This window comes from Aythya ferina (genome assembly GCF_964211825.1).
Source record: "Aythya ferina genome assembly, chromosome: 1".
In the NCBI taxonomy this organism is placed as follows: Eukaryota; Metazoa; Chordata; class Aves; order Anseriformes; family Anatidae; genus Aythya; species Aythya ferina.
In genome coordinates, this window is record NC_140296.1 from 126,612,827 (window position 1) to 126,638,515 (window position 25,689).

General features: G+C 43.1%; 2 long non-coding RNA genes across 2 annotated transcripts; both read right to left on the reverse strand.

The window, feature by feature from the left end:
* Nucleotides 1-7,456: 7,456 nt before the first annotated feature.
* On the reverse strand, nt 7,457-11,593 carry LOC311444697. The gene is made up of 3 exons (XR_014698003.1): nt 10,828-11,593; nt 10,557-10,718; nt 7,457-8,358 (listed from the first exon to the last, which is right to left on the reverse strand). It is a non-coding gene; the product is annotated as an uncharacterized lncRNA (long non-coding RNA).
* A 2,603-nt stretch (nt 11,594-14,196) lies between these two features.
* On the reverse strand, nt 14,197-25,677 carry LOC311444702. The gene is made up of 3 exons (XR_014698004.1): nt 25,534-25,677; nt 15,319-15,538; nt 14,197-14,853 (listed from the first exon to the last, which is right to left on the reverse strand). It is a non-coding gene; the product is annotated as an uncharacterized lncRNA (long non-coding RNA).
* Nucleotides 25,678-25,689: the final 12 nt, after the last annotated feature.

Below are 25,689 nucleotides of genomic sequence, written 5' to 3' on the forward strand. Positions count from 1 at the left end.
AGGAGGAAATGAAAATGCTCAGAATCAGGCTGTTCTATATAACTTTCTCTTTGCTTTAAATTCTCTTACGTGGAGAAAACGTGATCATCTTGTTTCAACCTGCTGAAGTTAAAACCAAAAGAGGGGATTAAATAGCCCAGTTAACCAGGTGCTGCTCCCTGCTCCCTCTGTAACTGGGATAGTTCCTCAGCAAGGAAGGATTTTGGTCCTATGATAGTCAAAAGCAGTTTTATATCAACTTCAGTGGCTTTTAGAGGTTTGACATTTTTCTTGTAAGTGCATAATCTGACCCCTTATTTAAATGCAATGGAAACATGAATTCCTGGACAAATAAATAAAGTCAGTCACAATGAGAAAGAGGTGGACCACATTAAGTAGAGGAGAGGAAAAAAGAGAAAGAGAACAGAAAACCAGTCTATTTTGTCTAGGTTCCTAGATTGCCTTAATCGTTATGGTGTCTGAGCATTTTCCGGTGCCCTGACTCAGATCTGCCACATGTGGTTCTTTGTCTCTTTCTTATCCTCTCTGCAGGGAAAGAATTGCATATGTTATTGGGGTTTCACTTTGGGTTAGTTGGATTGGTCTGGGGGCTTGTTCATAATGTGTTCACAGCTGTTTGTATTTGAGCTGTGTGTTGCCTTACTCTGATGCCTGAGACAATTCTGCCTCCTGTTCTGGTAGATCTTTACAGACTTAGAGGGACTCCTGTGTATCAGTGAAGTGGATCTGCTGATGCCAGCTGATGACAACTGTTGACACTAGAGCTTTGAGGAATCTCTTTGTGCTGATCCGAGGCTGCTGTTTGCATTGGAGAGACCATGAACTGGACAGTAAGTTTGGTAAGCAGGGGGCAGCTCACAAAATGTGGGCAAGATACAAGGAAAAGCAGGTCAACAGGGGGTGGAGAAACACTCCCCAGCCCTGTCTCTGTGCTGTAGATGATTGATTTGGCCTGGGCCCCAGAAGTCAAAGGCAGGGACTGGAAGAATGATGAACGGCCCACAGTAGGAGAAGATCATGTTCGAGACTATCTAAGGAACCTGAAAGTGTACAAGTCCATGGGACCTGATGAGATACATCCACAGGTCCTGAGGGAGCTGGCGGATGTAGTTGCTAAGCCACTATCCATCATATTTGAAAAGTCGTGGCAGTCCAGTGAAGTTCCCGCTGACTGAAAGAGGGGAAATATAATCCTCATTTTCAAAAAGGGGAAAAAGGAAGACTCAGAAACTACAGGCCAGTCAGGCTGCCTCTGTTCCTGGCAAGATCATGGATCAGTTTCTCCTTCAAACTATGCTAAAGCACATGGAAAATACGGATTTGATTGGTGACATCCAACATGGCTTCATTAAGGGCAGATTGTGCCAGACAAATGTGGAGGCCTTCTATAATGGGGTTACAGCACTGGGGGATAGGGGAAGAGCAACTGACATCATCTACCTGGACTTGTGCAAAGCATTTGAAACTGGCTCCCATGATATCCTTGTCTCTAAATTGGAGAGATGGATTTGATGGATGGACCACTCAGTTGGTAAGGATTGGCTGGACGGTCACACTCAAAGAGTTGCGGTCAACAGCTCAATGTCTGCAGTACCGAGTGGTGTTCCTCAGTGGTCATTGATGGGACCAGAACTGTTTAACATCTTCGTTGGTGTCATGGGCAGTGGGATTGAGTGCACCCTCAACAAGTTTGCCAATGACACCAAGCTGCATAATGCAGTTAACACGCTGGAGGGAAGAAATGGCATCCAGAAGGACCTGGACAGACTTGAGAGGTGGGCCTGTGCAAACCTCATGAGGTTCAACAAGACCAACAGGGTTGTACATCTGGGCTGGGGCAATCCACAGAACAAATACAGGCTGGGCAAAGAATGAATTGAAAGCAGCCCTGATGAGAAGGACCTGGGGTGTTGGCTGATGAGAAGCTCAACATGAGTCAGCAATGTGTGCTTGCAGCCCAGAAAGCCAACTGTATCCTGGGCTGCATCAACAGAGGAGAGGTCAGCAGGTCGAGGGAGTTGATTCTTCCCCTCTACTCTGCTCTTGTGAGGCCCCACCTGCAGTACTGTGTTCAGCTCTGGGGCTCCCAGCATAAGAAGGACATGGAAGTAATAGAATGAGTCCAGAGGAGAGCCATTAATATGATCAAGGGGCTGGACAAGGAGTAGGGTAGGTTGAGATTAGATATAAGGAATAAATCATGCACTATGAGGGTGGTGAGGCACAGAAACAGGTTGCCCAGAGAAGCTGTGGATGCTCCATCCCTGGAGGTGTTCAAGGCCAGGCTGGATGGGGCCCACGGCAGAGGGGTTGGAATTGGATGATCTTTAAGATAGCTTCCAGCCCAAACCATTATCTGATTCTGTGACCTTGGAGGCTGAAAATATTGCTCACTAACTGATGTTGGGAGGGGAGAAGAGTTTCTATGAGTTGTCAGAAGGATGACTGGTCAGGTTGTCAGATGGTCTGATCCAGTATTACAGGAAGTGGTGTGCTTAGAATAAAGTAAGTGTCCAGGATAACTGAGGGGCCTCCACCATCCCATTGTGCTACATCTAGCACAAAACCATGTTCATCAGTGTATTGGTAAGGTTTTGGTAGCAGGGGGCTGCAGGGGTGGCTTCTGTGAGAAGAATCCAGAATCTGACCCCTGTTAGATAAGGGACAGCTTCAGCCAGCTCCAAAGGGACCTGCCGCTTCTCAGAACTGAGACAATAAGCAATGTTTTTGTGCCTCTGTGAGAGCAGATTTAAGAAATGGGAAAACAAACAAACAAACAAAACCAAAACAAAACAAAAAGTTCTCCTGCAGCCTGTGGAGAGAGAGGCCCCTGGTGGAGCAGGCTGTCCCCCTGCACCCATGGGTCCCACATGGAGCAGATCTCCACGCTGCAGCCCGTGGAAGAGCCCCCGGTGGAGCAGGCCCCAGGCTGGAGCTGCAGCCCGTGGAGAGGAGCCCACACAAGAGCAGGGGTCTGGGGGGAGCTGCCACCCATGGGGGACCCGTGCTGGAGCAGTTTGCTCCTGGGGATGGACCCCGTGGTACAGAGCCTCGTGGGAGCAGTTCTTGAAGAGCTGCTGCCTGTGGGCAGCCCCCACAAACTCAGTTCGGGAAGGATGGCATCCTGTGGGAGGGACCCCATGGGGAGCAGGGGCAGGGAGTGACTGTGAAGGAGCAGCGGAGACGAGGTGTTAGGGACTGACTGCAGCCCCCATTCCCTGTTCCCCTGTGCTGCTCCGGGGGAGGAGGTGGAAGAGGGTGGATGGGGGAAAGGTGATTTTTTTTTGTTTCCTCTGTTTCTCACTTCTCTAGCTTGTTAGTAATAGGCAATAAATTTTACTAATCTCCCTACTTTGAGTCTGTTTTGCCTATCATGATAATTTTTGAGTGATCTCCCCATCCTTATCTCAACCCTTGAGCCTTTTGCATCGTATTCTTCCCCTTCCCCTTTGAGGAAGGGCAGTGAGAGAGCAGCTGTGGTGGAGCTCGATTGTCCACTTGAGTAAAACCACCACAGTCAGCAGACTCAGCTCTGGGCAGCGTTCATTCTCAGCAGAACTTACCTTATCACAGCAATCCTAGTTTTACATCAGCAAGCCAGCACTTAACTTTGTGGCTTGGTTACTTATAATGACAGAGTTTAGGCAATGTGAAGCTAAGAAGCTGCAAAATCCATCTGAGATTCTGGTTAGATACTCTGGCAGTAACCTGAGTGAGTGGAGTTCCAACTGCAAGCAAATTGCAAGGCAATCTGCTTACATTGGGTAGTTCTGTGGCAAAATGATCTAGCCGTGGTCTAACTTGGTGTGACCTAAATTATCAGCTTAGTGGAAAGATTGAAAATAACACATCTGCTCAGTATATATGACAACAACAACAATAAAACATTAGTAATCAATCACCTCCCACAAACAGGTCCACCTCCCTGCCCCACTCTCAGCAGAGCACATGGGGGTGGTAACAGCTAATGGTTTCACTTGTCAGGAAACCGAGGCACAGGGCTTTGGGAATGGAACCAGTGAAGAAACAAGTTGGACTGGGGTAATTGCCTGTTCTCCACAGAACAGTGTAGCTTGCTGAAATCTCATCACACATCTCACATTCCAGCATGCTGCTTCACCTCCTCATTCCCGTCCCGCTGCCTCTACTGGAGGAGCGGGAGGAGGCTTCTGCTCTGCTTGTCTGTGGACATGGGAGAGAGAAATGATGGCACAGGGAGAGAAAAGTCGAGGGACTGGAAAAAGCAGAAGCAGCCAGATGAAATGGAGGTAGCGTATCCTCTTCTTTGTGCCTCATGAGCAGTGCAAAGTGGCACAGTGTGAGCATGGGTGCAGAAATCTTATTATAACTGTGGAGTCACTCGGAGCTGTGCTCAAGTCTGGGGAGGTGGATGACCCACCTGTTTGGCATGCATTGAAAAAACATGCCTGTCACTTCCTTCACAAAAAGCCCAGGGGCTGAGGGACTCACTTTTAATGCCTCGACATCCCAACATCCCATGAGACAAGGGGCTGAGAAACACTGGAAGGTGGAGGGATGTTGCTCCATCTGTCTCCTTTCTCCCATTTCTGAATGGCAGTCTCCAGGAGATCTCAAGGTGACTTCACAGAAGAGAGCTATGTTTACTAAACAATCACAGTAGCAGAGGTGCCGGAGGCCTCACCATTTCACCTTTCTTCTAAGGATGTTCTCCGTACTTGCTCCCTGCCCCAGGGACAGAGAAATTCCTCTTGGTCACTGGTTTGCTATGAACACCACAGCAAGGCACCAAGGACACAGATCTCCATAATGGCTGCTCCGTACTGATAGAGTGAGGCCTGAACTGGAAAGGTCTTTGGCAAACTTGGGCCTCCCTTCCAACACACAAATGACTCTTTCCAAGGCCTCTAAACAAGAGTTGAGCTGCAGCTCAGGAACAGGACAAATGAAACATCATCCAAATGATGAACTCCATCTCCTCTAGGTAGAAGGAACACTGAGTATTTCTCTCATAGAATTCTTGAGTGTTCTCACATGAATAAAATCTTGAGGAATTCAGAGCCATGAGCTTACTTCCTTTGCTCTTCTCTAATTTTGCCTATTCATTCACAACAGGATTGGCTGCTGAAAGCTAGTCCTGAGACGACATTTTCAGATATCTTCACAGGGCATTCAGAGACTATTGTGAACTTGAACAAGACTAAAGCCCTCAGCTAAGCTGGGAGAAAGATTTCCTTTCCCTCCACCACATATCATGCTCCTGTGCTCCTTCTTCTCTGCACATAAAATAAGCGAGTCTCATACATTGGCATAACGAGCATCTTCTTCCCCTCACACAGACAGGGTCAACTGTGAAATTCCAGAAGTACCTTTCTGTGCTTGGCCTATTTCTGATATCCCGTCAGATTTTGCTGTTTATTCTTGTCATCTCATTTACTTCTCTCATACATTTTCCTGTTCATTCTGCTCTCCAGGCTGGCTTCTTATTTTTTTTTTTTCCATCATGACTCTTTCACTTCCTTCATTATATGATTCCTTCATCATTTTCTGTGGTACTTGTTTTTCTAGCTTGGAGACACAGAAGTGCATGAAGGAATGAGAGTTATCATCATTTGGCTTTACATGGGGAAAGGCTGCAAGAGGTTTCTGCAGAAAGTTTTGTTTTTCACTCCCCATGTCCCTCCCCTTGGGAAAACATCTCCAGGCTGAAAAGGAGGAGATTAATTGGGTAATCAATCCTATGACATCTCAGCTGAATGCCACAAACTATGAGCTCTCTTAGAGGATAGCACAGTATGCAGGTGAGAAACCACTGAAATTTTGAGAGGGAAGGGAAGGAGGGACCCTGTTTCAGTTGTGAGTGAAACTAAACCCAAGTCATCATGGTGATGCTTTTCAGGAAACAGAAGTACTAATTTCTGGCTAGCCGTCTTTAAGCTTAGTTGAATTCATGTCAGGAAAGGTATTTCTGGAAAAATGAAACTTCTGGAAAAATGAGGATTGTTATGTTTTCTTTTGTATCATATTGCCACTTTCCTTTTTGGTTTGCTTGTGAGCCTGGTTATTTATGGCCAATATCCATCTGTTCCTTTGCAGAGTTGCTGTCTAAGCACTTACAGAACTGTATGGGTTAGATTTAAACATTAAAAAAATCTACAGAAGTGATCATTTGTCCTGTCCTTCCTAGGAAGACCAGTGCAAGGGTGGTAACTGGCAGGGTGGAAGAGCAATAACAAACAGCCAGGGATAATAACAGTCCTGTTGCAGCCCTATGAACAATTTGTGCTTTAGTAAGTGGAGCTATCCTGCTTCAAACTACTTACAAAGACATGATGCAATTTCCCCAAAAAGCAACTTAGGTTGTTGGTTTGGTATTTGGGCTTTTCACAGCTCACCCTGCTCCTTCTCATTTGGCCATCAGTACAAAATCTCAGTATAGACACAGGTTGTCTCTTGAAGTCAAGAAAAAGCTGGCTCGTGTTGTATCTTCCTATGGCTAAAGACCCAGGACAAACTATGGTAAGAGGAAAGAAAGGATGTTTCTTTATTCTCTGTCGCTCAGGACATTTCACATGAATTGAGATTCTTTCCCTCACCATGGTCTTGTGTCAAAGCCCTTGGCCCTACCACACCTTGCACAGCCACCGTGCACTAGAGAACATCTCTATCCTCCTATCTCCTTTCACTCACCTGATATTTACTGCTGCAGCCTGAATTTTCCTTCTGGTGACATAGAGATCCAAGACTGACCTGGGGACAAAGATCAGAGACAGCTACCACTGAGAAATATCTGAATGGCATGTGGATGACGCAGGAAATAGAGATCTCTTTTGAGGTGAAAGGGAAATCTTTTATCCTATTGCAATGGTTAGGCTTAAAGTGAAGAAATTACCTTCCCCATTCCCCTTTTCTTCCCTCAAACACTACCTTTCAAAATCTAAACTGTCTGTCCCCAGTATTCATTTGTCTGAAAATCACCAGGGCAGCATTTGCCCTAAAAAAAAGGAAATAAGCTTGATAAAAGGGAAACAGCAATTTTCCTGGGGTACTTATTTGCCTTCTGCTTTTCAAGCTCTGAACTGTCCCTCCAGTTCTTTGTCCCAGGAGCCTGGATGTATATATAACATTGGATCAGTGACTGTGACAGAAGTCTGAAGTTAGAGGAGCTGGGTTGTAAGGAAGGTCAACAACCTGGCAGCAAAGGCAAACAACACCTAAGGTGCTACAGAGAGATGTGCTAAGGAATGCTGTAGTTTTGTGATATTCTGATTTTCATGACTTTTCTTTTCTTGTACACCTTCTCCTGTCCTATTCAGCTCTGGGATTTGATAAAGGCTCCTTTACAAAGTCACAAGCAGAAGATGGGGACAGAAAGCCACAGCTACTGGGAGACCAACATCCAATATGTGCATAGGAAATGTTCCCTCATACCCTTCCAGATCTTCAAAAATGTAAATCAGGCACAGAAATGCAGTTATGTTATGGTTTCCATTTCATTGAGTAATAACAATAAATATAAAGAGCATGATACTTAAAGAGATAAATTAAATTAAATCATTAAACACTCTGACTCATATGTTCTATGACTAAGCAGTCAGAACAAGATGTTTTGTATTACCGTTTAATTTACCTACCTGCTAATGATCTCACATAATGTTTTTCATTTTGGTATCCAGTCTTTCTAAACCACATAACAAATATGGACAGAGTGCTCAAAAGGCAAATTGACTGTGAGCATATCAATCAAACCAATCATATCATCAGTTTTCTTCTGTCCTAGTGTCTAAAACTATAATTACTTAACCTGCTTCCTCTATAACCTCATCAGACTCCTGTGAGGCTACAACATTAGTGCCAGACAAAGGAAATTCTGTTGGTCATCATTCGCTGCCACAGATGTGTTCTAGCTCAGGTCTGGGCCCACAGCCACATCAGCAATATGCCCTGAATGCAGGAAACTGGTGTTCCAGGTGGTACTGAGCATGGCTCATGCTGTGCATTACAAGGATGCACAGAGCATATGTTTGGGCTGCTTCCCAGGAAGGGTCTGGCTGTTTTTGAAGGCAACCACCATCCCAGGATATGGCTTTAAATAAATCCATCCAGCTGTGTGTGGGGAGGGATAATACTGTTCCAGAAGTTCAGCAAGTCATTTTCATCTAGTCTTAGGACACTGCAGTGGCAGGATGAGGTAGTTCAAGCTCTGGGTGTTTGGAAACTAGAAGCTCTCAACATCTGGTCAGTTGTTGGCAGCTCGCTCAGCAAAGGTTAACGTGTGGCTTAGCAACATGATGTGAACCTGTCACAACACAGCAAAAGCATCTCTTTTCTCATCCAGATCACCATGTTGCTGTTACAGTACACAGGAGATTGTGAAACCTGGAGAAAGAAAAGCAATCTTTGGAAGACTGTAAGAGAGCCTGACCTTAGAACTATAAAATTCATGTATTTCAATCTGTGTTACACTTCTATACCTTTATCACATTTACTAATGTTAATTGCGTGATGTAGAGAATGTGAGTGAGATGAAGAGGTAAATTGACTAATCCCAGGAAATTATTGCTGTTACAATGTTTGTGGGTGCTCACTAAGGGATTTCTGAAACTGCTGCTGCTCTGAGAGGACTGAGGTGCTGTGGGGACAGATATAGGTACAGACTTGTTGGGATGGATTTTGTATATCTCATATAATGGTGCCAAAGGCAAAGTCCCAAGGCAGGGTGGGCTCAGATGACAGGCACCAGAACTGGGGCTTGGAGGTGGGAAGACCCAAACAAATTCTCAAAAGTGAGACTGGCCTGCGAGTGATTTCAGTGAGTGACAGAGCACACACTGAACAACATCATACATCCATGTTAGTGACATTCTCCTGGGGTTATCTTTCCCTTAAAGATGATCACACCCATATGGAAACAACTAAATAATAATAAAAGCAAACTAAAACAGGAGATTGATTGCTGATTGCTGGCTGTTTGGTTTCTCACAGGAATACTGAAGAAAAAAAAAAGTCACAGTAGCCTACCTCTTCTCTTCACAAGGTACCCTCCCTATGGTGAGAATGTCATTGCTCCTGGAAGTTTCCTCTCTCTTATGGCCTCAGACTGATCACAAAGTAGCCTTAAACCAAATGGGAACTTCAGACACCATGCCACAAAATTTTCATTCCACTCTAAAACTCTTCCCACAGACCCACTTGGTCTTAGTTAGGGTCCACCTAGAATGGTCAGAGCATATCCCCAGCACCAGAATAACCACCATCATCTTTAGCCTTCTTGCTAAGTCTCCTCCAGATGACATCCAGAGCTAAGGGATGAAGTTCTTTTCTACTCGGAAAGCACTGAAAGCACTTATCCTTCAGAAGAGACAGGGCTCAGCAATTTTCTTCAGATACTTCATAAAATGAGAAATGGAGACCAAAATCCTCATCCTGCAAACTCATGTAGTTTTGCAATAGCCCGGGTAATGGAAAAACAAAACAACCAAACAAAAACCACAACAACCAATAAACTAAACAACAAGACCTGTTCATGCAGGGACCTGGAGCTCTGCCACTGTAATAGGCCAAAGCTGGCTCTGTGGGTCCAAGCATGGTTGAGCCTGAGGCGACCTATCCTCCTGGACCATGGAGTGCTGCCAACACAGACTGTGGCATAGCTTTCTGGAGCTAAGTAACAAAGGCCTGACAACAAATAGCTTAATAAAACTGCTGTTTAACACAGAAAAAGAAGCATATAAGCAGTGAGTAAATCTTCAGATGCTGGGCACCCTGTGTTTGTGTAGCACAGATCCTAAGTGTGTAGCACAAAACCAAAGCAAAACACCTCTGTTCCTAAAGGAAGTGCACATGAGAACACCTTAGATAAGGGCAAGGCCAGTACCAGGTGGGATCTGTTACCATGGGCTGCCTGAGGCTGTCCTGCAGCTACAGGATTTGTGCAGTGCAGAACAGACCTTCACCTAGACCAAGCTGACTGTTTTGTGTGTCATTGTCTCGATGTACAGTGGTCTCTGGTCAGGATCTCAACCTTCCATCCTCTGGTCCGCGTGCAGTTTACCTTTCCCAAAGATATCATAAGTTTCAGGTTTTATCAGAGCTTCTCAGTCCTTAAGCATGAGGCCCAGTAGAGCAGACATGGCCTGTTAGAGGTCGAATCCTTGGATATTATGTCTTCTGCAAGGCACCCAACACATGGTCATCTTTCTTCCTCCAGAGGAGGAACTCTTATCTTTCCAGATTTAGCAGAAAGGTGTTTAAGCTTTGCTGGTAACTTATGAGTTTATTCACTCATCAGGGGTATTTCTGAGCACTTTAACCTTGGCAAAGCTTGAGAGAGCATCGAGAGATCCTGCTGTGTGAGAGGTTTCCACTTTGTTCCCACAGCTTCAGGTGCTTCAGAGGAAAGTTGGGTGTGCCTTACGGAACAGCTGCACCACTTGAAGGGTTCTTCTGAACAGAAAAATAAATCACATTTCCTGATAATTAAGTGTTACCATCCCTTTCAAACTTACAAGTGGGCTGCAAAGAGACAATCCAGTTATTATGTTTTTAACCAGAAACACTTATCAGCTCTCACTCACCATGTACAGGGAGAGGAAGAAGTGCTGGTAAGAGCAGGTGTGTAAAGGCTTGTTGCTACTTGGGAGCAACTGAGGTCAAAGTGTTTTTTGCCTTTCCTCTTACATCATCCTGAGCTGAACCGGCAGGTGTTTTCTGTCACTGGTTGAGTGTGGAGCTTCACTCTGCAAAACAGAAACAGAAAGGAGAGCACCAGAAGAAAAGAGCAGTGCCAGAGGGCTCATGAGGAAAGAAGACATCTACAAGAAAAAGCTGAGAGGGTAAAAAGATTACTGGCAGAAAATCTCAGCTTCAGCTCTGTGCTGTCATTGCTCCACATGAAGGGGATCCCTTGCTTTGCTGCTCCACAGGTGTGCTTTATATCTGTGCAAAGTGTCTGGCTTGCTTCTGGAAGGGTGAGCACGCTGCTTGTGCCAGCCCAACTGCAGAGGAGCCCTGCTTCCAAAAGTAACTGTGCTGGGCACTGCCCGTGCCCGCAAGGGGCTGCACTAAGGTCTGGATGTGCTGGGGAAACTGCTGCCCTGCCTCGTCACTGGGCAAGGCTTACAGCTGGCACGGGAGGCATCACAAGGGAAGGAGCAAATGACACCCGTGAAAAGGGGTAAAGGCAGTGCAGGGAAGGGATGTGAAAACGGGTAAAGGCAGCGCAGGCAGGAGATGGCTCACCCCAGTGCTGGGGAACAAGAGAACCTGAAAGTGCCCTTTCCCTGCTGAACTGGTTGTGGCTCTTGAAAAGGCTGCTGTGCCACAGAATTAACAGTAAATGTCAGATCAGATATTTTCTGTCCAATACAGAAAAAAAGTTCTAATACATCAGCTTTGCAAAGCATTAGTAGCGGAGGAAAAATATAGATTAAAGAAGTTTTGACACATTTGTAGCCATACATTTTAGATATTATCATAATTGCTACTATCATCTTACAAGGAGTAGAACTTTAAATGTTGTCTAGTAAAAAGTGCTAGGGAAAGGAAGGAAAATTATTAAATACCTGTAAAAGTGCAGTTTATTCTACTTAATTTAGAAGCTGTTTTCACAAAATCAGAACATTATAAAATAAATTCATTACATTCTTTTTCAAGTTATCAATGATGGGGCAATGGTAAAAATATAAAAAAGATATATATATTTTTTTTAATTGTTATTTTTTTAGTTAGGTTCTATGAGTTTATATGTGTTATATGTAACAATGCTGAACAGCTAGAACTGTTTGTAATAGCTATAAAAATAAAAAATGGAAGTGATTGCATGACTTTGGGCAAATTATCAATTTATCTGTAAACACACAATTCATTTTAAGCATTTTCTTACATGGTTTGAGGAGAAAAGTGGATGAATAGTTGCTGGGATTCTGTGTATTCCTATAGTGTCAAAATATTTTATGATGTATTATAAATTTCTTGTCTGTCCTTCTGTTAGACCTGTTTAACTTTACTTTAATATACGTTTCAAAAAATAGTAAATTACATCTGTAGCAAACATTTATAACAATGCAGACCTTTGTTAATATTGTATTAAGTTAGTCACACAACAAATTTCATTTTTCTAGGCATATCTTTAAGGTGTTTATAGCTTGAAGATTACTGTAATGCAAGATTGTTCTAAAGAAATGTGTTTATGTCATTGCAAATACGCATGCGACACCCATTGCAATAGCTTAGCCAAAGTGCAATATTTTATAGTAAAGACACAGCCAAGAGTTTAAGTAAGACTTGAAAAATTTTCCTTGTCTATATGTTATAATCAGATGACAACGACTAGAAATACTTTTGAATCTATCAGATCTCTACAATATGTTGTAATGATGTTTTCCAAAATGATACATAGACTTTCTGCAAGAAATAGATGAAAGGATTTGGCTTGTATATTGAGTTTAATGTATTTTCTTCAGAACTTCAGACACTGTCACTATGTTCCCTGTATATATATATATACACATACATATATGTGTGTGTTATATTATGTTACATATAATATGTGTGCTTGTGTTTCTTAATGATCAACAAGCTTAAAATAAGCTAATAAGCACTAACTTCCAAATAACATAACAGAAACAGAAAAAATACATCTCTTTGAGCACCTCAAATGTGAAAAAGTAAAATTCAAGCCTGTGATTCCCTTTTATCTCTCTCCATTGTTTATTTAATAACATAACAAAGGAATTACATATAATAAAAATATTATTCCTTTACCATAATTAAACAAACAAAGCTAAATGCTACTTTTATATAAATTCAATAGAAAATCTCATAAAGCAACCAGCATACATAGTTTCTGTGGTTTTATATACACAGAGTTTACACTGAGAAAATAAACAGACATACTCTGCGGTTTAAAGACTGGTTTATGTACACAAACATGCTAATGTGTGGGAGGCTGGGATAAGGAGAGAGGGTAAGAATACAAAGCCTTCTGACTGACTTAGATAAATGAGATGCGTTTTTACTTAGTCAATGATTCCTGCGGTTAGAGAGTATGTGACAGTTGATCTGCAAGATTTCATTTGTCCTTGGTTCAGGTTTTTAGTTACTGGTGGGTGCTAATCTGTAAAACAATCTATGGGTTTCTTGCTTTTCTGTTAAGGGTCTGTCCAATTGTCTACTACACATATTCTGAATTACTCTAATGTGAAAAAATACATATATGAAGTGCATTCTAATGCAGATCTCTATATAGCACAATTGTAAAAATGCTACAAAGTGCTCATGGAAAATATATTTTGTTATTTATGTATCTATCATGGATAATTGCTAATATGAAGGATATATTTACTACTAACATTTCCAGTATTTGTACAGTTACTTAACTTATTACTTTTAGAGGTCTGTTCTGAACTGAATAGATCTCATTTTATCTATCAGAAAATGTCATTCTTGAGAGTCGCATCTTTTTCTTAGCACTTATTTTTCTCTCCCTCAAGTAGAATTGTGCTGACCATGCTAATCTTTATGAAAATACAAGAAGTTCTCCTTCCCTTCCCTTCCCTTCCCTTCCCTTCCCTTCCCTTCCCTTCCCTTCCCTTCCCTTCCCTTCCCTTCCCTTCCCTTCCCTTCCCTTCCCTTCCCTTCCCTTCCCTTCCCTTCCCTTCCCTTCCCTTCCCTTCCCTTCCCTTCCCTTCCCTTCCCTTCCCTTCCCTTCCCTTCCCTTCCCTTCCCTTCCCTTCCCTTCCCTTCCCTTCCCTTCCCTTCCCTTCCCTTCCCTTCCCCCTATTGGTTCCTCTACCCTCTCCCTTTTTTTGCATACTGGAATACTACTGAAAACAAAATTGTAACCTCTGGTTCCTTGTAATTTCTCTTCTATTTCAGCATGTACATTTCTAAAAAGGCATGAAAGTGTCATTTTGCCTCCTGTGAGAATCCACAGGAGACATACCTACTCTGTGAACTGCAGTGGGGTGAGACTAGCAGGCCTTGGTGGGTCAAAAATGTTTTTCCCATGCTGAAAGCTACTTCCTGAACAACGTCTGTAAGAGTAAAAGATAGAGTAATTATATTGATTGTTCCATCACCTGCTACTTGTCCTGGAGCCCCTGTACATGCTGCTGTCATGAAATACAGAAATTAAAAACAAACAAACAAAACAAAAACAAAAACAAAACAACAACAACAACAACAAAACAAACAAAAAACAGTCCTATGTGAACATAAACACTCATGAAGCATGACTTTATTGCATAGAAAATGAAGAGATCTACAGAAGTCTGATGGACCTTAAGCTAATGTCACCACTGCTGTCATGAAGAACAAAGGCAGGGCTTTCCTGTGCTTTCTGGAGCTGGAAAAGGATAAACTGGTGAACTTAGGGCATGGGTAAATCTGGTATAGGCTTACGGCTTACTTCTTGTGCTCAGTGCCCTCCTGTCCAGCTCCTTTGGGGGCACATGTATCACTGCTCAGCAACAAATTACCACATACAAAAAATGATATTCAGATATTACAAGAGAAAGGGGACAGGAGTCTTAGCAATCCAATCTGTATGAAAACCCTTCTTGTTTACAGACACCATCTTCCTGTCAGTCCTCATAGAATGGGAGATAAGGTGCTTCTCCCTCGTCCTTTGGAATTAAAGGCAGCTGCTGGGAAAAGGCTGGCTGAAGGAGTCCTCTGCTGGAAGGAGAGGGGAAAAATAATAAAGAGAATGGTATTTCCAAATGTAATGTGGAGAGCATCCATCAGCTGGCCTGTCCATGGCCCAGCTGTCCCAGTGGCATGGGCACACATCAGGGGTTAAAAACTCTTGTTTCCTGAGCTTGTCAGTCAGCAGGTCAGTCAGCTTGCTTCCATTTCTCCAGGCTACACCTACTGTTGGAAAACGTTTGTCAGAGGAAATGCTGCTGCTGATTCCTGGTCTGTGGGCTTTGAGTCACAGATAACTATGTATTGGATGAGGCTCAGGAATGTCTTTGAGGCTAGTAGACTCTGAGGGACAGGGGAAACCACACAAAGCAATTTGCAGTCTGGGGCCACTGAGCAGGAAAGAAGCTGTTCACATCTAGTAGGAGTTTAAAGAGTGCTGCAGCATGCTTTTGGAAAAGGAACTATCCTAATCATAGGAACTACCCCATGCCACTGAGAGAGAAGCACTGTGGATTTTTGTTCATCATAGTAGAGAGCAAAGGCTAAGAGTGTATCTTTTCTCCTTCAGGTTCCGGAGTGGGAAATCCCTTGATTTTCAACTGAAACTGGTCTCATCATAGAAAGCCTCCCCCAGATTCCTTTCTAATCTGTCTCCAAGCACGTTTCTGTTCACCAAATAATTCTACTTACCACTGACACTGCTCGCCACTGTCAATATCTGCTGTGTTCTGAGATCCCCTCCTAGTCACTGGGCCCCTACACACCTCTTTAAATTTCCTGCCAGATTCTACATGTCAAATTCCCTTACTGGTCAGAAGGGAGAAGCTTTTTTTGCAAAGATGAGCATAGCTGTTCGAACGGGAATTTCAGTCCCCTGGGAAGTTCCAACCTTTGATTGTTGTCAGGTCTCCTAGAAGGAAAAAGAGAATGAGAGATTGTGTTCACCAATTATGTTGATACTGAAAGGTTGTGCCCCTGGAGATCAGAGATTCTTTGTACAAAGAAATAAATAAACAAATAATAAATATAGCAAAGCTAATATAAGTTCTTCAACACAATGATTTCAATGTATTGAAGTTTTCTGATGTTACTTTTAGTGAAATGGAATGAAAGAAATCTATAATTAAACATGTCATTGAACGTCTGGGAAATCTGTAACACAAGAGCTTGTGTTATGTCCATTTAAAATTGCAGCAAGTCCAAAGTGTAACTGTTAAAGGATCTAAATATTCTATTTTTATTTTCATTTCATGAATCTGTATTCCACTAAGGGATTACAATCATAGAAGATGACCTGATACTGCTTGTATGTAGAAAATTACCGTTTGTATGTATAAGATAGCAATCATAAAATGTTGCTAACTTACCCCAGTTTCTAGAAGCCACCAATATCCTGCACAGACAGCTTGTCAAAGGGATGCTTGAATACACTGGACCATACTAAATATCCCTGATGAGAAGCCTCTGGATGTGGAAATGGAGGCAGGTACCAAGCAGAACAGGGAAGTGTTTCAGGCCCACTACTCCTAACATTGTTCCTGTGAGGTGGCCTCTGTACTGTGCAAAGGTACAGCTCTGCTATCAGTACTGTGTGCTTGGGAATAGAACCTTTCTCCACTCCCTGTTCCTGACACTAGGTTATTTTTGCAAGACTAGAATAAATACTCACTGGTTTATACCCATTTCAGTCATTAAACACTGAAGCTATGATTGGCTCTCATTCACTTGATTAAATTTTTAACATAGTCAATAGAATTAGTCAAAGTTTTGGATAGGTCTAGCCTAAAGACGATCTGACTTACAGAAACTAAGAGACGGCTACCTGCAACTCACAGAATGGCAGCATTCCTCAGTTAAGTCTACTTTGGTAGATGCATCCCCCTGGTTAGATACAGATCTTTCTATCTTACAAGATCAGGAGCTGATGCTTTCAAGATGGTCTTAAAGAAGCAAAGAAAATTGATCACACAAGTTGTTCTGGAAGAGGAACAGCAGAAATGTGACTTCTCTAAGCGCAATTTATGAAGCAGATCAAGTGAGGGATAGGCTATGTCAGGAAAAGCTTTGCACACACACATGCACACATACATGCAGACCACCTCAAAACACCACTCAAGTGAGTCAGCAAAGCTGAGGCTGGGAGCAGACACGGCACTCCTTCCCACCAGTCTCAGTGCCAGGCACTTAGGTGGCAATTTGGCTTCAACATGCAGCTGTTCTACTTTGGGCACTTTGCTTCCAAATGTTGGCAGCTGTACACACAACAATTCCCTCCCTCAGTTTCTGGTTGGAAGGTTGTTGGAAGATAGCTGTTGGCACTAGCTGCCAGTCAAATGATATCACAGTACACTTATCCAGCAGTTTCAGCAATGGTTCTCCTGTTGCGGGTTGATTAATGGTCTGTGCAAGACTCATTGCATGCATTTCTTGTTTACATTGCCCTGTTGGCTGTGGCTTACCACACTCAGCCCTTGTTTGCATTGTAACCTTTGCTTTTAGCTGAAGCAAGACTGTCACAACCAAGAAAAAGCCCTAACTTACTTTTATAATAAAACTTGAAGGCAATTATATGATCTGTGAACTCAGGGACCTGAGGACATTAAAAAGCCTCAGCTGCCCTGACCTGCCTCACCTGGGGCTCCCACTGACACTCTGTCTGTGGATTACCCAGGATTTCCATTTGATCTCAGGTCTGGGTTATTAGACCCTGCCTGAGCTATGGTACAATTGTGCTTGCCTCCAGCTCTGTGACACTGATGCCCAGGCCCATGTCCATGCTTAGCCTTGGACACTGTTGATCTGACTTTCTGGGTTGACATCAGACCTGTCTTATCACTGTAGACCATCCTGGTAATTGCTGGTCTGTGTGTGACCTTATCACAGGGATCATCCTGACCTAAGAGTTAACTTCCCTACTTGACCTAGGACCTGACTGGCCAGCAGGAACTTGCCTGAAAATCTGAACTGTTAGCTGATCATGGCTGCTGGAGCTAGGCCTGCTCTGATCAATTTTTTTGGGGTACAGTGGGACAGGACCTTGCTAGTGAGGCTCCTGCTCTGCTGGTTGCTTTACCTCTCTTGACGTGGCTTTTCATTCTTTAGGGGTAGCTGACCCTTGCTGCGACCTGGTAGTGTCTGGCAAAACCTGCTGTGACCTGGTCAGGGAAAACAGCAGCTCTGGACTCCTGGTTAGTTGTTCAGGTTCTGATTACCTATAACACTGTGATGAAGTTTCTATTCCAGGCCATTCTTTCAAACCATATTTGCCTTGCAAAGCAAACTGAGGTCAAAAGGTAAGCCAGAAGTGACATCACGTTCAGGTCAGTTCTTAGCAGACTACTCTCTCTTTGGGGTGTGTGGGGAGAGAAAGGAAATGAAATACAGAATATTAGACTACATATAATGTAACAGCAAAAATAAACATAATAAATGGGACTTGACAGACCAAATATCAATGATGCAGCTGAGCAATATTTCTCAAGAGTAACTTAGAAATCAGAATTAGTCTCTCTTGAACTGGTAGAGGCAAAAGCCAAGCCATGAAACACACGAATACTCTTGTTGCTGCCATAGTTGACTGAAACATCAACATTTGACCGTGCAACACAGAGGTATGAGACTAGGGAAAAGATCTGGAAACTGCTGGGTGGTGTTCTGTACTGAGATGTCTTGTTCTTATGTGAAGAGAAACAGAAGGGCCTGAATCCTGTACGTATGACACATTTATTGTCACTGCTATTCCTTTATTCACTGTGGCCTTTCTGTTCCCGGCTTGGGGCATGGAACTTCCTAATCTCCTATGGATTGAAATTTGCACTCAAGCTCAGTCACTTACAGGCTGTGGATGATAAGTATAGGGTTATATGTGACTATATTTGAGATACACGTGTAGGCATATGCAAGCAGTAAGACTAGACAGCTTACTGGAACCAAAACAAAATCTAAATTTGGAATTTGTCTTTAAATAAACTTCTGTAGAGCAAAGCCTTTTTTTTGATGTTGTTTTTGCTGGATCCTCTGAGAGAAGAAAGCATCCAGTCTTGCCAAGAAAGAGCCCCAGCCTTTGCTGTCTGTGCTTCTGTTTTTTTTTTGGTTATTGTTTTTGTTTTTGTTTTTGTTTTTAATTTTTAATTTTTATTTTTTCTTGAGAGAGAACTGTGGGTACAGCATTCTTGCAGTATTTGCAGATTTGGAGTCTGTAATACATGGATATATGCATGGACAGTGTGGTGATTACAGAAAGGAAAGCAAACTAAATATAACTTAAGCTGGCCTACTGTAGACAACACACCTCATCTTGACACCATCCAGCACCTCAGCAACTCTCCTTCACCTCATTCTGAATACCTGGCTACTATGGTCTGTTCAAATCTTCTCCACCTCCAGCCTAACCCTGGGTCCTGCCATACAACATGATTGCTGTTTTTGCCATGGTCTGCTTTCTAACTGGACAAAAGTGCCAATAGCAGTTGTCTTTCTTCTTACATCATTCCTGGGGAGACTCAAATCTGCCAGTTGCTGAAGAGGTTGGAGACCTTGCTCTCTGCCATCATCATTAATGTTTCAGCATTAACTTCAGCAGAAATGCCAGCATGCTCTGCATGAGTCACCCCACCCATGCATCTGGGTGGTCGCTTGGTGGCATCCCAGAGCTCTGAACAGGGAGCAGCTGAAGGTTTGTCTCACAGATTGGCTTTGGGAGCCCATCTCACCTCTGTTTCCTCATCTGCAGCCCCAGAAATGTTATGCAGATCTACAGTGCTTTGCACTGGCATCACATTTTTTGCACTGCATACATTGCTACCGTGGGTCTGGTTAATCCAAGAAAAGTTTTCTTACCAGCTAATGACTATTTTCATGTATGAATCCTTGAACCTCAGCCATGGTGACTGGAGGTTGGATGTCTCAGATTAAGCCTCTGCTGAAGGTGGATTGTGGAGTGGAGATTTGCTAAGGCAAAGGAGGTGCAGATAGATATGTTACCCATCCTGCAGCCCTGCCTGTCTGCAAGAAGAGCAGCAACTTTATTAACTTCAAAATCTACAATGTGTTAACTGTGGTAGTGAGATCTGGAGGGGCTTCCCTGCCAGCATCATGCGTGACTTGACTAAGATGAGACCGTAAACTATGACAGGAAAAGAGCTGAACCATTGTACTATAATTCCCTTGGTTTTCTAGTGTTACCTGGATTATTTGTACTCCCACTTGCGAGGTCTTTCCATAGCAGCATCCTGCGTGACTTGACTAAGATGAGACCGTAAACTATGACAGGAAAAGAGCTGAACCATTGTACTATAATTCCCTTGGTTTTCTAGTGTTACCTGGATTATTTGTACTCCCAGTTGCGAGGTCTTTCCATAGCAGCATCCTGCCTGGGGAAGATCTAATCCATAGCCAAGGCCAAGACTATTTGCATAGTTGGGGATGATTTTCAGTTCACTTTCATACTTGGATGAGCATTTGCAGTTGACCCCACTGGGTATGCTCATATATATGTTTGAACTGTGACAATTCAGCTGGATTTTTGGATATAGGGTCTGCCTCTCCACCTTAATTTCCGCCTCATTTGTATTCCACTTCTGCCATCTACTGCTCACAAACGCTACTTAGCCCCATATCCACTTTTTAATCCCTCACTTCCCTTAATATCTTCTCAGATGAGATGAATACAGTCCAAAACAAACACTGCACAGTTGGTGTTCCTCCTTGTTCCACTGACTGGCATGAGCAAAACAGTTTCAACCCGGGAAAAGGTTCCTGGGACCCATCACTTCAGGTACATTCTCTAAATCTCTTTCCTGGATGTGTTATCTCACAGCAGCACCAGGTGTCCCCTGCTCTTGCACCACACACCACAAATGTTCAAATCCAAAGCTACCAAGACTATTGATAGATGGCCCCCTGAAGATTGTCTTGCCTCTTCTATGAGGAATATGACAAAGCACATACTGCTGCTTAAACAAACAGGTTGCTATCTCACAGTCACACTCCATGCCAGTGACAGGAAAAGAGACTGTTTACAGAGCAGCATAGGGCCTGAAACATGAAAATCCTGGCAGAGCAACCCCATATCTCCTGTACCTTCTGAAGATCTCTTTAATGGTTTATCTGTGGATACTCAGGTTGGGTGGATTTCTAGTTTAACTGTAAACAACAGATTTTGTGGTGGGTTAATTTCAGGAGGCAGCTAATCACTAAGCAGCTGCTTGCTTCCCTCTCCCTGTCCCAATGCACATTTTAGGGAGAGAATTAGAAGGGCAAAAGCAAGAGAACTCATGGGTTGATATGCAGTTTAATAAGTGAAGGAAAGCAAAACAAGACAAAACAACAACAAAACCCCCAAAAGACACAAAGGCAATCACTCCCCACCAGTATACTGATGCCCAGCTAATCTCTGAGCAACAGCAACTTTGGAAAAATTCTTCCTGTTTTTTTTGCTGAGTATACTGTTATATGACTCGGAAGATCCCTGTGGCCAGTTAAGGCCAACTGTCCTGGCTGTGTCCCCTCCAAGCCTTTTGTCCACCCCCACCCTACTTACTGGGGGGCAGAATGAGAAGGCTTTTATGTTGTGGAAGCAGAGTTTAAAAATAGCTAAAACAAAGATGTATTAACAATGCTGTTTTTATCACCTGTCTATACCTCAGTGCCATATGGGCTGCTTTGATGAATATCAGCTCCATCTCAGCCAAACCAATACTGACAGTGTCCTTCCAATGGTTCTGATGTCTGGTTCTGATGGAGGTTTTACCTCCCATGGGAGCTAGAATTTACAGGTGATTTTTGGTAAGAGCTTAACAATACCTATGCCATTGAGCAGTTCCCGAGCACTTGGAAAAGACATGATCCACACTGAAAGCTCACAGAGCTACTCTGAACGCTGTCTCTGATATGACAGATAGGAAAAGAACAGAAGAATCATTGCTTTCTCTCAAGTCCACCTGGTTTTGTCACCCTTCTGCTATTTAGAACCCTGCCAGTTTTGTGATGACTGTATGCCAGACTCAGCCTCTCAAAGGGAGGGTGGATACTCTGATGTCCACCAGGTTTTCTTCTGGTCTGTAGAGCTTATTGTTCTGCCAGTACTTTTACACAGCACATGCATTGAAATGAAGAGGCAGGCAGTAGGCAAAATCAGGAAGAAAAAAATATAGTCCTTCTGTGGTGCAAAGTAGTGTACAATGATGGCAAGACTGCTCAGAGCAGAAAACCATAGTCCAAAGTACAGATACTTTCACTTATGGCTTTTTTTTTTTAATTAATTAATTTATTTATGTTTCGTCAAGGTAACAAAAAGTATTACTGAAGTAAGCACACAGGTAAGTCCTTCCCACTAACCATCTGCCCTCAGCCTTGTCTTGGTCAAGGCTCTGCCCACACACCCTCATGGCTGGTTGTCATTTCACTTTGTTATTCAGAATTAGATTCATAAAGCTCACTGAGTAGTAACAGGGTGTTAACAGTTATCTTAATCTCGTATGTTTTGATTGCCACGTACAGAAACTGAATGGGAGTAACCTGCAGTTAGAGAAAATGAAAGCAAAGGTGCTGGAGAGGTAAAAAGACCTCCGGGTGGATGTCCTTATCCACCTCCGGGTGGATGTCCTTGAAGGTCTGACTGTTAAACTCAAATGCTTCTAAGATTGTTTTTATTTGCATTTTTTTCATTATTATGCTCATATGCTTCTAAGGATGTATATTTGTGTGTTTTTATTTGCATTATTGTGTTATTATTCATACATATGTATGTAAATAGCTGTGTGTACTCGTGCATATATATTCATACACAGAGTCATGTTTTAGCCCTTTTTAAATGTGAAGTTCACAGTATAAATCTAACAAACAAACAAAAGCAAAACCAACTGTTTTTTTCTTTCCATAGAAATGTAGATATCTTCTGAGAAAACTCCATTAAACACAAACATATAGTGGATGTTCATTTTACGGTCAAATGCTCCAGCAACAGAATCTGCACTTAAACTAACACAAAATTTGCCATTGCAAATTGATTCCAGGAGGCAGCTTGTAAATGGGGATTGAGACCTAAGCCTCTGTGGCACAAGATCTGAACTTCCAGTCACATTTAAGTTTTGAATTCCTCCTTGCTTCCAGGCTTCCACCTGCTGATTCTCATCTCTTTCCAGTAAATCATTCATTCAAAAATGTCATGCAAAGGTAAGAATCAAAGCTCAGGACCTTGTAAAATCCCTAGAGATTTACAAAGTACGAACTTGGATGATTCAAACCCCATATCTTTTTGTTGTCTGTGGTATCTGATCTAATTTTCCTTCTTATGTGTTCTTATTTCTTCTCCCTAACCTGTCTTTCTTAATTTCTTCCATATCTTTCCCTTTTCTATGACTTCTATTTATGTCTTTTTTTTTTTTTTTTTTTTTTTTTCTGATTTAAATTGTTCAGTGTGATGCTGGAGTCAGTGTTATCAAATATACACCTTGGGTTTCAACTGTCAAATAAGCCAAGAGACTTCTGAGAAAAAATACATGCCATGTGCCTGTACTCTCAAAACACACCTGCTTAGTAAAATAAATTAGGGGAATAGTACATCCAGTGGACACCATTTCTGCAATATGATCATGTTGTAGGATTGTCATGCTGATATCTGTTTCCTGGGAGACATCCTCAGGGAGTTAGTTCCCTGTCACTCTTATATTAATATTACTATGAAGATGTAAGGAACCTGGTGGGTAAAAAAGTCGTTAATGAATGTATGCCCACCACTGTGTGCCCTTCGCACTATCTTGTCAGTCTCACGTCAGTGCCTGGTAAAATCATGGAGAAGTTGGTTCTCGGACTTATTGAGGCGCACCTGGGGGACAAAGCAGTCATTGGTCCCAGCCAGCATGGGTTTGTGAAGGGTAGGTCCTGCCTAACTAACCTGATTTCCTTTTATGATAAGATCACCCGTATGGTGGACCAAGGGAAACCAGCTGATGTGATTTTTTTGGACTTCAGCAAGGCTTTTGACACGGTTTCCCATAGGATCCTACTGGACAAAATGTCCACCATACAGCTAAATAAAAACATCATACGATGGGTGAGCAATTGGCTAACGGGCAGGGCCCAAAGGGTTATGGTAAATGGGGCTGCGTCAGGCTGGCGGGCGGTCACCAGTGGGGTCCCTCAAGGCTCCATTTTAGGGCCGGTACTTTTCAATATTTTTATAAATGATCTGGATGTAGGAATAGAGGGTATTTTGAGCAAGTTTGCTGATGACACCAAACTTGGAGGAGTTGTGGACTCGAATGAGGGTGTAAAGGCCTTACAGAGGGATCTGGACAGGTTGGAGAGCTGGGCGATCACCAACCGCATGAAGTTCAATAAGAGCAAGTGCCGGGTCCTGCACCTGGGACGGGGAAACCCTGGCTGCACGTACAGACTGGGTGATGAGACGCTGGAGAGCAGCCTAGAAGAGAGGGATCTGGGGGTCGTGGTAGACAGCAAGTTGAATATGAGCCAGCAGTGTGCCCTGGCAGCCAGGAGGGCCAATCGTGTCCTGGGGTGCATCAAGCACAGCATCGCTAGTAGGTCAAGGGAGGTGATTGTCCCGCTCTACTCTGCGCTGGTGCGGCCTCACCTCGAGTACTGTGTGCAGTTCTGGGCACCACAGTATAAAAAGGACATGAAACTGTTGGAAAGTGTCCAGAGGAGGGCTACGAAGATGGTGAAAGGCCTTGAGGGGAAGACGTACGAGGAACGGCTGAGGTCACTGGGCCTGTTCAGCCTGGAGAAGAGGAGGCTGAGGGGAGACCTCATCACAGTCTACAACTTCCTCGTAAGGGGGTGTCGAGAGGCAGGAGACCTTTTCTCCATTAACACTAGTGACAGGACCCGAGGGAACGGGGTTAAGCTGAGGCAGGGGAAATTTAGGCTGGACGTCAGGAGGGGGTTCTTCACAGAGAGGGTGGTTGCACACTGGAACAGGCTCCCCAGGGAAGTGGTCACTGCACCGAGCCTGTCTGAATTTAAGAAGAGATTGGACTGTGCACTTAGGCACATGGTCTGAACTTTTGGGTAGACCTGTGCGGTGTCAAGAGTTGGACTTGATGATCCTTAAGGGTCCCTTCCAACTCAGGATGTTCTATGATTCTATGATTCTATCTTCCTCCAAAATGCATTTTTATGTTCAGGAGGTATGTGTAGGGGGTCAATGGTTATTTTTTCAAAACCCCATTTACTGGAGTGGGTGAGATATATTCAGATGCTTTCCATAGCTCAGCATTTTACAAATCATCTTCACATTTACCTCTAACATTATCTTAAGCAACTTCTATAAGGTGAAATAATTGAAAGTATGAGAAATTGGAAAAAATATTTTGGTTATATTTAAGTAAATATGAGGTTTAGTCAGCATGTACCACAAAAATGTTGAAGAGCAGTATTGATGGTAAAACATGGCATGACCATAGCTGGCACTTCCACTTGGGAGGCCTCAGATGACAGAACACTGTGGTCCCCCCTGCACTGTTCACTGTAACTGCAACCATCATTTTTCATTGCTGTTATATACCTGGTACCGTTTGTTCAGAAGATCTGATGGGCCATATATGTAAAAATAGCTACTGTTTGTGTTTTATCTCAGCAAATACAATAAAATAATTTCTTGACACAGCAAAAAGGACAAACAACTGCAATAGAGAGAAACACCTCAAACAATGTATTTGTTGTTCCAATGTTATATATGCTAATAAACCCTCATGAAAAAGAGATGAGGTGACACAATATTCTTTTAATTTCCTTCTCTGTGGTAGATATTTACAAATATGCACTTGTAAATTGAGATGCCTTGTTTGACTTGCAAAAACGTGTCTTGATTAGTAGCAGCGCTTAGTAACAGTGCCACAGGAAACACAGAGAAAATGAACCCAGAAAAGCTGTTTTTCTTACCTGGGACTAGTGGTAATAAGGAGAGAAATTTCAGTCTTGCACAGTAAAAATAGCTCACCTGATGGTTTCAGCTTCTGGCAGGTGACCTTATCTACATACCCAAATTCACTTATGAATGGGGCGCACCCTCCTTTGCAGGGTGAAACTTCTTTCACC